Source organism: Miscanthus floridulus, chromosome 15 (genome assembly GCF_019320115.1).
Source record: "Miscanthus floridulus cultivar M001 chromosome 15, ASM1932011v1, whole genome shotgun sequence".
Lineage (NCBI taxonomy): Eukaryota > Viridiplantae > Streptophyta > Magnoliopsida > Poales > Poaceae > Miscanthus > Miscanthus floridulus.
In genome coordinates this window covers 15,072,264-15,087,293 of record NC_089594.1, presented here as the reverse complement: position 1 = coordinate 15,087,293, position 15,030 = coordinate 15,072,264, and positions in this window count along the sequence as shown.

The window sequence follows — 15,030 nt, the reverse complement described above, 5'->3', positions numbered from 1 at the left end:
TGTGTGGAGGATTCTTCTGGTGGACACAGACAGATCCTTGTATTCTACCGTTAGATGTTTATTGTAATTCCGCTGTTTAAATTCTGTACTCTGAACTTAGTATTGTAATAATGTATTTCTAAGAGCTCTTGTTGTATGAAATGGACTAAGTATTGTAAATTTGTTCTCATTATTGGATCCTAGAGGAAAAATGTGAATTATTCGAGTTCTCCCTTGGGGTGTACTCGACAGAATCCGTCCGATGTAGCTTGCTTTCGGGGTGCTTAGTGTCTGGTGGAAGACGAGCGCCTCCGAAGGTGTGTTATTTTGGGCGGTTCTGCCATAGGTGGTATCAGAGCCAATAATGAGTCTACGAGTTTCATAACTCTTTTTAAAACCTAAAATTTGACCAACAAAAGTTTTGCAAAAAGTAGGATGCGATGAAATTATGTAAATAAGTATAAACCCTAGTAATATGGTCTATCTAGGATAGTGGCACTAGTTTTATCTAATCAAATTTCTGCAGGTACACTTACTTACGCTACATAAGAATCGTTTAGCGTATAGAAAGTGAGTGTGCAATGTGCCAAAAAAAATTCGAATGCCGCTATATTCCGGCTTGAGTGAACGAGTGGGACGATGCATGCATCATGAAAAGATAATCTCACTTAAACTAAACTCCCCCCACATGTATAATTTGGATTAGTGAATTGACAGGATAACCTAAAAGAATGCTTTAATAAAAGTCTTATCATTTCTCTAAGTCTTTTGTTCCTAATATAGAGGGTTATCCCTAATGGTTGGTTTGTATCTGTTTACAAATGAACCTAAGGTCTGGTCATGGGGGTACTAGTGCTGGGACGGGCCGTGGACTTGGCAAAGGCCAAGGTGAAAGTGGTCGTGGCAATGAGAACGGCAATGGGGAGAGCCATGAGGCCCCACTTCTGGCTCCTCCTCCGCCACCACCACCTCCGATGACCCATGCGGAGATGATGGTGGAGATGCTAGCTACTCAGCGCGAGTCAGCCCATGCCTTGGAGATGCTAGCTCAGAAAGATTGGTGGCTTCACCCGTGGGGCAATGGTGGGAACAGGGTGGTGCCCATAGTCCCGAGGGACCCTGTTCTTACTAAGATTTCTTGAAGACGCACCCACCCATGTTCATGCCGACTGCTGAGCCTCTAGATGCGGAGCATTAGCTTCATATTCTAGAGCAAAAGTTTCTGCTACTCACTGTAACTGAGGAGCAGAAGGTGCACTTTGTAGCGCAGCAGCTATTGGGTTCTGCTAGTGCATGGTGGGACACATTCAATGCCATGCAGTCGGTGGACCACCATGTGACTTGGTAGGAGTTTACCACTGCTTTTAGAGAGTACTACATTCCTACTGGTGTGCTGAACCAAAAGTTGACGAAGTTCCTGGACCTAAAGCAAGGGAGCATGTCTGTGATGGATTACGTGACCAAGTTCAACCATCTGTCACAGTATGCTAGGACCCACATCGATACTAATGAGAAGAAGAGGGACCGTTTCTATCGTGGCCTCTCTTGCAGTCTATAGAAGGAGTTGTACACAGGGAACTACCAGACTTTTGGTGCTATGATGAATGCTGCTATTGCCATGGAGGGACTTCAGCATGATTCTTAGGCTAAGTGGAAGCGCAAGTGGGTGACTATTGGGTCTTCTAGTCACCCCTAGGCTTAGAAGGTATAGGTTGTCAGGTGGGTGCCCTTTCAGTCTTTGCGTGGGCAGCCATTCCGTCAGCCTCAGTAGACCTACCAGGCACCTCCCACTTAGTACCGTGCACCTACTCAGCAAGTGCAACAACAACAACCCCAGGGACAGCAGGTTTTGCCTCATCAGGGGCAGAGGATCAAGCCTAGTGCTTGTTTCAAGTGTGGCAAGGAAGGCTACTATGCTCGGGAGTGTCCACAGAACCAGCCTATGTAGTCTTCCAAGCCTTCAGCCAACTCTCGTCTGGTCAAGCAGACGATTATCAAGAAGAAGGTGCCCGTAAGCTGCTCTAGGCAAGTTAACTTCACTAAGGCTGAGGAAATCTTACAGAATGAACTGGTGATGGCTGGTATGTTTGCCATTGATTCCCCCCAGCATATGTGTTGTTTGATTCTAGTGCATCACATTCATTCATGAGCATGGGGTTTGCACAGAGGCACAATATATCTCTTATGGCTATTCCTATTGCCTATAGAATCAGTACTTCGGGTGCGCAATTGTGCATTAATACTCGGACAAACATAGTCGGATTAGTGCTAGCCACTCACACTTACCGCCTCCAGTTCATGGTGCTGCCCGGGCAAGGCATAGATGCAATTCTAGGCATGAACTGGTTGCGAGTTTATGGGGTAGTCTTGGATCTTAAGTAGAGAGTTGTTGAATTATGGCTTCCTTCTTCCAAGGATAGAATGTCTCTTCTTCTGCCCTCAGATCTAGCCTTACCAGTTGTTGCTCATGTTGAAGCTTCTCCTGATCTTGTCTCTATTTATGTGGTCTGTGAGTTCCCGGATGTCTTTCCTGAAGATCTACCTAGGTTGCCACCGGATAGAGATATGGAGTTTTCCATTGAGTTAGAACCTAGCACTGCTCCTATTTCCCGACGTCCCTACCGCATGGCTCCTAAAGAATGAGCAGAAATGAAGTTGTTAGAGGAATTATTGGAGAAGGGCTTTATCCATTCAAGCTCTTCACCATGGGGTTGCCCAGCTATTTTTGTGAAGAAGAAGGATGACACTCTTCGAATGTGTTTGGATTATCACCTTCTCAATGCGGTGACCATTAAGAACAAGTATCATTTACCTCGTATTGATACTTTGTTTGATTAGTTGGTTGGTGCTAAGGTGTTTTCAAAGATTGATCTTCGTTCTGGGTATCATCAAATTAAAATCTGTCGCACAAGATATACCAAAAACACCATTCTCTACTAATTATGGGTTGTATGAATACCTAGTCATGTCCTTTGGTCTCACCAATGCTCCTGCATTCTTCATGTATCTCATGAATTCAGTCTTCATGCCAAAGCTGGATAAGTTTGTAGTGGTGTTCATTGATGACATTTTGATATACTCCTAGAATAATGAAGAGCATGCACAGCATCTTTGGATAGTACTGACTCGATTAAGGGAACACAAGCTATATGCCAAATTCAGCAAGTGTGAGTTTTGGTTTGATCGAGTGCAGTTCTTGGGACATGTTTTGACACCTGAAGGTATCTCTATAGACCCAAGCAAGGTGCAAGATGTGTTAAATTGGAAGTCTCCAAAGTCCGTGTATCAGATCCATCAGTTCCTTGGTCTTGCTGGTTATTATCGGCACTTTATTCCTAACTTCTCCAAAATAGCTCAACCAATGACCAAGTTACTCTAGAAAGATGTCAACTTTGTATGGAGTTTGGCTTGTGAAGAAGCTTTCCAAGCCCTGAAGGAATTTCTTACCTCTGCTCCTGTTCTTGCCCAACCAGATATTGAAAGGCCATTTGATGTGTATTGTGATGCCTCAAGGATTGGACTGGGATGCGTGCTTTTGCAGGATGGATGTGTGATAGCTTATGCTTCATGCCAGCTGAAAAAGCATGAGGTGAATTATCCTACCCATGATATAGAGCTAGCTGTTGTGGTGCACGCTCTAAAAATTTAGAGGCATTATTTGTTGGCAAATAAAGTACACATTTTTATGGATCACAAGAGCCTCAAATACATTTTCACTCAGTCCGAGCTAAACATGAGGCAACGGAGATGGTTGGAGCTAATCAAGGATTATAATTTGGAGGTTCATTACCATCCTAGAAAAGCTAATGTTGTAGCTGATGCTTTGAGCTAGAAGTCGTATCAAGTTGAAGAAGCACCCTTGTGTCTCAACCATGCTGAGGTGCTAGCCCATATTGCTCTAGTCTCGGATTTATTCGAGCAAATTATTATAGAGCAAAGGCAAGATGTTTCAAAAATTCCGCATATCAAGGAGTTAATTGCCGAAGGGCGTAGTCCACATTTTAGTGTTGATGATCAAGGTGTAGTGAGGTTCAAGAACAGATTGGTTGTTCCATCAAGAGAGGAGCTCAGAAGAAAGATTTTGCATGATGCTCATCATTCCAAGTTGTCCATCCATCCTGAAAGTAACAAGATGACCATGATTTGCGCCACTTGTATTGGTGGTCAAATATGAAGCAGGATATCACCAAGTACGTCATGGAATGCGACACTTGTAGAAGAGTTAAGGCAGACCATATGCATACACAAGGATTTTTGCAGCCCTTGTCTATCCCTGTTTAGAAATGGAAGGATATTTCCATGGACTTTGTTGTGGGTTTGCCCTGCATAGCAAAGGGGTATGACACTATTTGCGTCATTGTGGATCGCCTTGCCAAGTCTGCTCAGTTCCTTCTGGTGGATACAAGGTATTCAGCCAAGAAGTATGCCAAGTTGTATTTTGACCGGATTGTGAACCTGCATGGAGTTCCTCTTACTATTGTCTCTAATAGAGGGTCAGTCTTTATCTCTCATTTTGGGAGCAACTTCAGCAATGTCTTGGTACTAGTCTCCTCTAAAGTTCAGCTTATTATCCGCAAACTGATGGCCAAACAGAAAGGGTAAATTAGGTACTGGAGGATATGTTGAGAGCTTATACCATTTCTTTTCCTAAGAAGTGGGATGAATGCTTGAACTTTGCTGAGTTTTCTTACAACAATAGCTATCAAGAAAGCATTTGTATGGCACCCTTTGAAGCTCTGTATGGAAGGAAATGTAGGACACCACTTAACTAGGTTGAAGTAGGTGATCGTCGATATTTTAGGCCTGATTTTATCAAAGAAGCTCGAGAGCAAGTCAGTGTTATTCGAAACCATTTGAAGGCAGCTCAAAGTCATCAAAAACTTATGCGGACAAAGAGAAGAAGGCCCTTGCAATTTGAAGTTGGTGATCATGTGTATCTCAAGGTATCTCCCATGAGAGGTGTACATTGATTTGGTTTCCGTGGGAAGCTAGCCCCTCGCTATGTTGGGCCTTATAAGGTTTTGGAGCAATGGTCTTGTTGCTTATCGTCTTCAGCTCCCGGATATTTTGTCAGCAGTGCATAATGTCTTCCATGTTTCCCAATTAAAGAAATGTTTGCTGGTCCCTGATAAAGCTATGGAAATTGAAAGACTTCCCCTCTAGCCCAACTTGTCTTATATTGAGCATCCTGTCAAGATCTTGGACGACAAAGAAAGAGTGACTAGAAACAATATGGTGAAGTTCTACAAAGTTTAGTGGCAAAATCACTGGAGGACGAAGCAACGTGGGAGCAAGAAAGCTATATCTTGAAGCATTATCCCCACCTTTTTTTCACCGAGGTAATTGTTTAAATCAGAATTTATTTCTTATCTTTTTTCCCACACTAGGCACATGAAATCTCGGGATGAGATTTTGTTTAAGGGGGTAGATTTGTAACACCCTCGGTGTTACACTATAAACAATTTACTAAAACATGTCATGAGCTTCATGTTTATGTGTTAATGCATGTAATAAAGTATGTAGATCAATTTCTGTAACTCAAAATGATCAACTCGAATGCGAAACAAAAGTTAATTCAATAGTCATGTTATATCACTTAAGGCTGAAAACCAATTTTTATTAAGCAGAAATGCTACGAAACATGTATGTGATACTTAAATAAAGTTTGAAGTACAAACTTTGTAGATGACAATGAAATACTTGTGGTTGAAAAATAATATTACTAGCTAATATTTCCACTACCTTAGAAATCGCAAATGGAAGTCAATTTCAGCTCTAACACTTAGAAATTTTCAAGTCTGCTGACTGTTAGACACTACTATGTTTAGCAATTTATTGCAAGAGATTGGGTTAAGGAATAGTGAAGTATTATGGCTTGTTTTAGTAGCCTAATGGACACCCTAAGGTGTAGCGAAGTGGGTTTGGGGATAGGAGCAACTGGTTAGAGGTTTCGAATGCTTTAAAAGCCATGCACAGCGCGTTCTCAGTTGACTTCCCAGTCTATGCGTGGTCACTGGGCCCGCTGTCCCGACGTCGCGGCATCGGTGCATGCACGCGCGCGTGGCCATGCGCTGGCCAGCCGCTGCTGCCACAGGCTGCCCGCTCGGGTGCGCCAACTAGCCATCAACGCTGCTGCCGTCGTCCCATCACCGTGCTGCATGCCTGCTCACTACGCCGTGCCTCGCTGCCACTACACCACCATATGCTCCTGCACCACGTCGTTGTTGCCTTGCTGTTGTGCACGTGGGATGCGGCCTTGTGGTGCCGTTAGTCCGCCATTAATGGCACTGCGGCGTGTGAGCCAGAGCCAGTCGTGGCCGCTTGCACTCGTCGCTTGCGCCTGGCGTGTGTACCCCGGTTGCGATGCCCATGTCCCACCAAAGAGCGCCAGCCACATCACTGCTCGTCGCTATTTCCATCGCTGCACCCTCCTCTGCTTCCCACCATGGTCACATCGTGACCCCGGTGAGCCAAAGCGCAGGAGCTTGCCTTAAATCTCGCATGCTCATGTCTCTGCCTTGGCGTCCGTGTGCCAACTGTCCCCACCCCGCATTGAATTGGGTCACCACGTGCTCCAGTTTGGAGTTTTCCCTCCTGTAGCACCCAGTTTTAAGAACAAAACCAGATACACACCATATGTGAGCCCAGGAAGTCAAATCTCACATATAGCTACAAATAAGGGTAATATCGAAAGACAATGCTCAATATATAATGTACTTAGTATAAAGGATATAACCTTAGATAGCAAACAGCGGAAAGACAACTCCGATCTTCGGGTGAAGACTCCAGTTCCACAGGGACAACTGACCGGTTGATCACAAGCCTAATTCCTCCAAACTCTAGCAATCTGGTACCCATCCAGGATTTTTATCCAAATATTTGAAAAGTAAAGCAAGCGTAAGTACATGTCGTACTCAACAAATATAACATGGGGTTCATGAGGCTCAAAAGGCTGACACTGGTTTAACTACGATTAGCTTTTAATAAGTCATGATTTTAGCAATTGAGTAGTAATAAGTTTATCCACAAGCCCATATAAACACATGATCAGGTAAACATGAATAATGAATAGCATAAACAGTAATCATTAGTGAGCATCTTCTATTCTGTAAGGGTTCCAAGGCCACTCGTGACTGTGAGCACGGCTGATATACCAGTTTTACACTCTGTAGAGGTTGTACACTTTCATTGTGAGTCGTGATTTACTCTTTCACCCGAGGTAGCTAATCTCTTGACCCACTTCCAAGGAAGGTCGACAGGGTTCACTATGAAGCCTTTCAAAGGTTCCTCTAACAAGTTAGGGCCGCTAAGGTTTCCCCATCAATAAGCATGAACCCCCCTCCAAGGAGTGACTAACAGAATACCAAGAACCCAAAGTGCACCCTCTTGGCAGGCCGAGATCATACAAATTGGAGACCCTCTTGCGCCATAAAGGTAACCACTAACAACTAGAAAAGGTCATCATACTAAGCTAAAGCTAGAGCCATAGCCCTCATAGCTGTACTATAAGTCTCGGATGATCACTTATAGATAAGTCCTTAGGGAGAGGAATCTAGAGCACCATAAAAACAACCCATTGCTTTAGCCCCTTTGTTCTATGTTGCTAAAAAGCATCTTTTAATGTTTATTGCATATACCATTAGTCAAGTTACAAGATCATGGTTGTAGTTGAGCACTAGCATCATACTACCCAATGTAATACCCCATAGGTATCAAGGTACAAGGTAACAAAGTACTAGGAAATCCTTAGTGGTAGACAAGGTAGGCAAATGTAGTATGAATTAAATGATTAAAGGTATATAGGACAACAAGGTAGTTCCCAAGCTATACTTGCCTTAAACTTAGATCCTTCTTCAAGTCCAAAACTTCAAAGATCTGCTTCTTGATTCACCACGTATAACTCACCGACTAGACAAGATCATAAAACTCCACACAAGCATCCATGCAATCATACACGAAGCAAACAATAGATCTAAATTAGAACAGTACACCAAACATAAAATCAAGATGAAAAGTTTGTAAAATGAATCTTCGTCTCGCTACGAAGACACAGACGCAAAAAGCACTCTAATTGGAGCTACGGTGAAAAAGATAAATCTACCGAAAGATTTGCACATAGGAGAAAATATAAAACTATTAGCTACATGTGTTTTAATTATATAAAAACATATATAAGATATTTTATAGATAATATAATTTAAGCCAAATTTAGATTTGAATTATAAAACTAAAGTGAAAGAAATCAAATTTTATTTATAAAACCCAGATGCATAATTATTATTCAAATTAGAATTTAAACCATGAAATTCTAGAAATAGTGACATGGTAACCACTATTACTAACGCGTAGATCTCGTCGCTATGAATCTAACGCAACTTGAATGGACTAAAACGGAGTTAAAACGTAGAAGATATGATTTAAACAAGATTCCCTTTATTCAAATAATAGATTAAATCTAACCCCGAATTTTAAAAGTTGAAAACATCCTTAACAGTACTATAAACAAGTAGATTATGAAATTATGAAACTAACATAATTTGAACGGATCAAATTGGAGTTAAAACGGAGAAGTTATGGCTAAAACAAAATCAGTGGCAAATCTGCAAATAAGTGAAAACGCATTTTTGAAGTCAACCGAACAAAATATGCTTTTAAAAGAAGAAAACAGAAGCTGTGGAATACGCAAAGGACCGCGGGTTCTATTTTGAAGAAACCGAGGGGCTCTTTAACAAGATGGCCACGCGAAGGGGTATCATGCCATATCGGTCGTAGGATCTAGATTGGACGGCCAGGGTTGCGCGGGAGGAGGAAAATGGCCGGAACAGGACCACCGGCAAACCTGGTGGCGGCGGCGCCATGGCTAGCATTGAGAACCTCATTGGCGTGCATAGGGAACGCCCTACAGGCCAAGGTTTTCAACGGGAAAGGCACAGGGTGAAAGAGGAGGTTGAGGCGAGCTCACCTAGGGCACTGGTGGGGGCCTCCAAGCACCGAAGACGGCGCTTTCCTAGGCGAGCGACGGCAACTCGGCGGTGCTAGATTGCGGCGTGCGGCTGTGGCTCTCCTGGGTTGAGGCGAGCTCACCTAGGCTCGCTATTTATGGCATCGGCGTGGCTTGGGAAGCATGCAACCGAGCGAGGCGGGGCGGCGTGGGACTCCTAGGCGGCGGCGGTAGAGTCCGCGTCGACTATGGACCGAGGTGGGAGGCGGAGCTGATGGGCGGGCCCCACCTATTGGCGCAAGAGAGATGAAAGGGGACGCACGGCACGGCAGCTTCGGCTGGGCTGGCCCACGAGCGGAGAGGGGTGGGTGATGCTGGGCCACGGGGAGGAAGAGATGGACCGGTGCGCAGGAGTGGGCCGAAGCCAAGGCGGGGAAAAGAGGGATGGGCTGCTGGCCTTGCTGGCTGTGCAGGAAGGGAAGGGGAGAGCGAAATGGGTCGGGGCTGAAGCAACAGGCCCAAATGGAGGGAAGTGAGGGAAGAAAGAGGGCAGGCCAGGGCGGGCCGGCTGCTGGGCTGAGCAAGATGAGGGAGCACGCCTTCAGGCCGAGAAAGGAAGAGAGAGGGAGAGAAATAAAAAATACTTTTCCAAATTTTCTTTTCTATTTTCCTTTTATATTTTCAAACCAAATTCAATTAGAATTTCGAATATACTTTTCAACTTAACTAAAAGTCACAAATTTTAGTAAGTTCTCAAAAATAAATTTTACAACCTTTTTAAATTCTTTTATTTTCAAATTTTGTTTTTCCCTCTTTTCTTTTACTTCAAAGCCATTTCTAATTTTTTCCAAAAGCATTTTGAATGTTTTCAATTTGAATCAAATCCACACAATTCAAAGAAACAAATGCACCGGCATGTATGCACAAACATGTTGCTAAACCTTATGATGAATTTTAATTTAATGAAAAATTTTATTTTCCTATATTTTATGAGCACAAAAATTCCAACTTAAATCTTTTTACCTCTATTTCCAAAAATTCAAATTTTAGGGTGTTACACCTCCGCCGTGCCATTAAGGCCAGGTTCGACCGTGGCCAAGGGCTACCACTCACCGCACCATCCCTCGCCCAGCCAACTGCACCATGAGATTCGCCTCCACCTCCACTACACCCTACGCGCCTCACTTGCACCTCTACCGCCTTGCCGGTGCTGCTGACACAGTCATGCCATCGTGGAGCACCGCCGCCTCCTGCCGGCCACACGTGGCCAGCCATGCTAGGGGTATCTTCGACCGAACCATCACCGCAGCCATGACTGCGGTAAGCTAGTGATGCTCTCGTGATAGCCAATAGCTGCGCGATGGTCTAGGGTGGCCAGTACGGTTGCGCCATCATCGCATGCAGCTGCTCACCGTGGCCGTCACTCCTGCAAGCTCCGTAGTTACCGTAGCTTCAGCTAGTGTAGGCGCTAGGGTTGTAGGTGCAGATCGGCCTGCTATCTGGGCCGAGGCGGGTCCCGGTTGGCCAGCGTGGCCATCTAGTGCCACGTCCGACGCGTCGGTGCACACAGGGGTGCCCAAGGACTTGGCCATCATAAGGTGATAGATTGCAGGGTCCTATCCGCATAGTCTCTCTCAGGAAATAGTGTTGTGGACTGTAGGTTGATTCGGTCTTAGCGCGGGGGCGTTTTTGCGAAGTTGGCAGCACGCGGGTCACCCTGTCGTGGGCCGCCTCGTGGTGGGCTGTGTCCACGTGGGCCACGCGGTGGTGGGCCGCGGAGTGGAATTCGTTTTTCCTTTTCTTAAGGAATTAGCAATAGCTTTATATTTTAATTTCTGAGCTAAACTTTGAAAATTAATATCAATTTACATAGATGTTCTAAAATTGTGAAATAAATTTTGTTTAGTTCCTAAAAATGTTGTCTATCTGATGGCATAGTTAGTTTATTTATGTCTGAGTTGATGCTGAGGCCTATTAAATCAATTGCGAGTGTTTAGTATTATTTAGGATAATATTTGTAGGAATTTTTGTGGCAAATGGGTAATAGTTTTGTCCATAAAATTTTTACAGTAGGTTCATTGTATTATTATGTGCTCACTATAATTTTTGTAGCATTAGAATAGGTTGATAAATAGGGTAGCTAAGTACTCATTGTTTTAGTATATATGAAATCGTAAATAAAGTAAGAAATGCATTTTTGGTTGCTAAGATAATACTTGAATGTTTCATACCTGTTTAGTGGAAAGGATGGGTAGCTTAGCATCTTAATCATTAGAGTTAGCTTAGTAGCTTGGTAGATGTATTGTTATTTTAAGAGCTGTTGTTGCTAAAATTCTAAGTGTTGCATCATCATTCCATGCATGTAGAGAACACGTTGGTGGAGTTCGTGATCGCCGAAGAGCAGGAATACGAGGAGGTGATTAAGGAGTACGAGGAGGTCTTCGTACAGGAGAAAGCCTTGGAGCCACCGACGACTGATATAGCTGACCACCCGCCTGCCCAAGGCAAGCCTCGGTGCATAACCCTTATTTTGAATAATCACTGGATATATATATATATGTGATGTGCCTTTATGTTATAGGCATTTTATGGAAACTAAATACATAGATAACCTACATTTTACGTTACTGACATAGTCGATGCGCCTGGCACACAGCAAGCCGGAAGGATCTACTTGACGGAGCAAGGCTGGAGGTCCGCTTGGCTACAACGCAGGATTAGTCGACCCTGTGAATTCCCGAAGGCGTGCCAGTCAATTTGACCTATAATTGACAAGGAGAGAAAGTTTATCAGTAATTTAAGGTGGAACATGCCGGTTTTGCCTAGACAGTTCCAAGTGTGCCGCTTCGGGAGCCGCTAGACGGGAAAATTGACTAAATAGCCGATACACGAAGAAATCGGCTATTAAGGGTTGTAAAGCTCACGGGTCATGATTGATATTATAGTAACGAATACAATGCACCCAGATATAGATAACATCATCAGCTAGATAAATATAACCGTTGTAAATCATTGAGCCGATAAGTTTAACGAGAAAAGATATAACATACGAACAAATCAATTGTCTAGTACAAATGGATCTATAGACGCTCTGAACCTAATCTGTTACTATCAATAGTGAGGTTTGACCGGATCGATGGCATCTATGAACATAATAACAAACTAAAATCAAAGAATCTATAAAACCATCTATACATTGACAGGTTTTCTAGAAAACATGCTATATACGTAAAAGCACAGATGAATCAGTTAAAAGAGATGATTCAGGTAGGAAAAGGATTACAGCATGTGAATAATTGACTATTCAATACGACCAGACCTATAAACTCCTCAAATCTAACTTACTATCTTTAATAGTGGGGTTCGACTAGATCGATGGCAGGCACAATAAAGATAATGGATTAAACCTTTAAAGAAAACATATCTATTTACATTTAACAAGATCATGAAAACATACTGTAAGCATTAAAGTACATGCGATCGGCTATTTAGCCGATGCGAGCATACCAAACAGCCATGGTCATGCCTGGTCAAAAGCAAATCTACCAATTAGCATCCTCCAATCTAAAGTACTAACAGTGGGGATCGACTAGATCGATACATCCATAATAGCGAGCTATAGAAAAGATTCAACTAGCTAGTAAACCTTCTCAAGATCAAACATGCCTTGACCGCATACTATGCACGACCAAGATCGAAGCAGAACGGCCGATGAAACATAATCCGTCATTTAAAGTAAGAACCGTCACAACGTAACAAAAATAAACGATGGATTAAAAAGGATGTGAGGCCGATCTAAGTCGATCTCGATCAGGCAGGTTGATATTGCTGAAAACTAATAACAATAAGAATATCAGCAAGATCGGTAACTTAATGAATCTACCCAAAGGATGCCACCCTTAGGTAGAGCCGATAACTTGACCTTAATCTAATTCGAGCAGTGGACGTCAAACTTAATAGATGCAGCCATACTTGAATTAGATAAGGATCGATATATACTAGACCTTGCAAGAGTTTGGCCGAACCGATGCAGCCTTATAAACAGAAGTATAAGCCATGACGGTACTTATAGACAAGCCAGAGGTCGACCGGACCGATGCAGCCCTACTTGTTGAAGAACTCACCGAGATCTACACTACCCCTACTCCTAAAGGTTGGCGTAAAGCTGAAAAAAGTAATTGGTATTGATTGATTGGATCCTCTTTTACAATAGCCGGGGTCCAATATTTATACCCGGAACCTAAGCATGAATCCTACTCAAGTATGACTCATTACAATTTTTGGTTTAAGAGAAAACATTGCTAACTTAAGATAACTTGGACCCTAATCTTTCTCTTTTTGTAGAGTCCGACATGTTTCTCCCAATGCCAACCGTAGCTTATTGACGTTATCTGCTGACGTCATCCGAAGAGAGCTGATCCCAATACCGCATCTGAACCAGCTTTTATCGATCTTTATGCAATCAATTTCTTGATGACACAATCTTGGAAGCTTCAAGTTTCTCGCGTTCTTCTTCCCAAATTTTGGTGTAAAAACATGCCCCCCAATTTTGGGATAAAAATGATTTTATTCCAAAATTTCTATTTACCTGTTCACCACATCGCAACCGTTTATTCCGAGATATATGCCTGACCCTTGATATTCTCGGTCTGAATTTTATATAATACCCCAACAGTATCATTTCCAATTCATTCGGCCCATTTACTTTCCCCTTCTTCTTCGAGCGAGCCTCAACAACCAAAGCCACCGCTACTAGAGCTCCAACCCTAGCAGTTTTTCCTCTTCTCGAGCTGCTCGTCAAGTCATTCCTCTACAACCTTTTCTGGATTCAGATCTATTCTAACTAAAATGGCGATCAGTGACTATATCCCCGAGGTATGTCTCCAAATCTCTACCTTTCAACTATCAGTCGCTGCTCTGTATTTTTCTCTTCCTTAAGTTTATCTCCTCTGGCTTTCTAGGGGATGGAAAATGAAATTCTGATCCCTTCGTCTGTTGTTCCAAATGCTTATTACCTTGGACCCATGGGAGATGCTGATCCTTTGGATTTCATCAAACAAGAAACCAATCAAATTCCTTTTAGGCAGTCCATGGTAGATCTATCTTCTTGGAATACCAAAAATCCCTTTAGGAATTGGCCCAAAATGCCTAAGGGATGGAGAGACTGGTTTCATAGAGTGTCAGACAAAAAGGGTGAAGACTAGGAAGTTAACGATTTAAACCAATGCCTGACCCTTTCACTATCTGGAATGGAGAGAAATAATTCACTCCTAATTGCCACTTCTTACTTCTGGTCCAACACTTTGAATGCCTTTGTCTTTGGTCATGGTCCAATGACTATTACCTTGGAATAACAGGACCAATGCTGCCACATGAATTCTTAGGTACTGGGTCAAAGAAATTGGCCAAAATATTAGATTGCACAGGATGGGCAAGCTACATTCAGAACCACATCGGGGATAAATCGACTGTTAGCGAAAGAGAACATGTGGCTTTCCTAAACATGTGGCTAGAAAGATTCATCTTTCATGGGACATCTTGTGGTCCGACTTATATGATAAACTCATGGCAGAGCATCTAGCAGTAGGCATTGAGATTCCTCTTGGAAAGTATTTGTTGGGATTAGCTTACCATTTGATGCATCAGGTGGCTGCTTAGCTGCTGAAGAATGAAGCAGTGCACACTATCAGCGGCCCTTGGTGGTTGATACAAATGTGGTTAAATTTGTATATGCATAAGATTGTAAAGCCAAATCTCTAGAATTTGAGCTTTCCCACCTCCAACTTTGAAGAGGAATACAGAGGCGAAGAAGGAAGAACCCATCAATGCATGAACTATGGTGAAGCTACATCGACCATAACAATTGCTATCGATGTTGGCCATCTCTTCAAGAAGTTTTACAGAGGTTTTGATGCAGATATTCTGACTTGGCTCCCCTATGATGAGGATGATAACAATGAGTTGGTCTTCCCGTTCAAATTTCAATTTGAATCAGGCTGCTCAGACAAAACGGCAGTTGTAATCTTCAATTCCTTCATCAAACATTGCGTTCTTCCAGCCAAATTTCATCATGGCCGTGGCAAAATGTCTATAGGTTCCTTCCTTCCAAG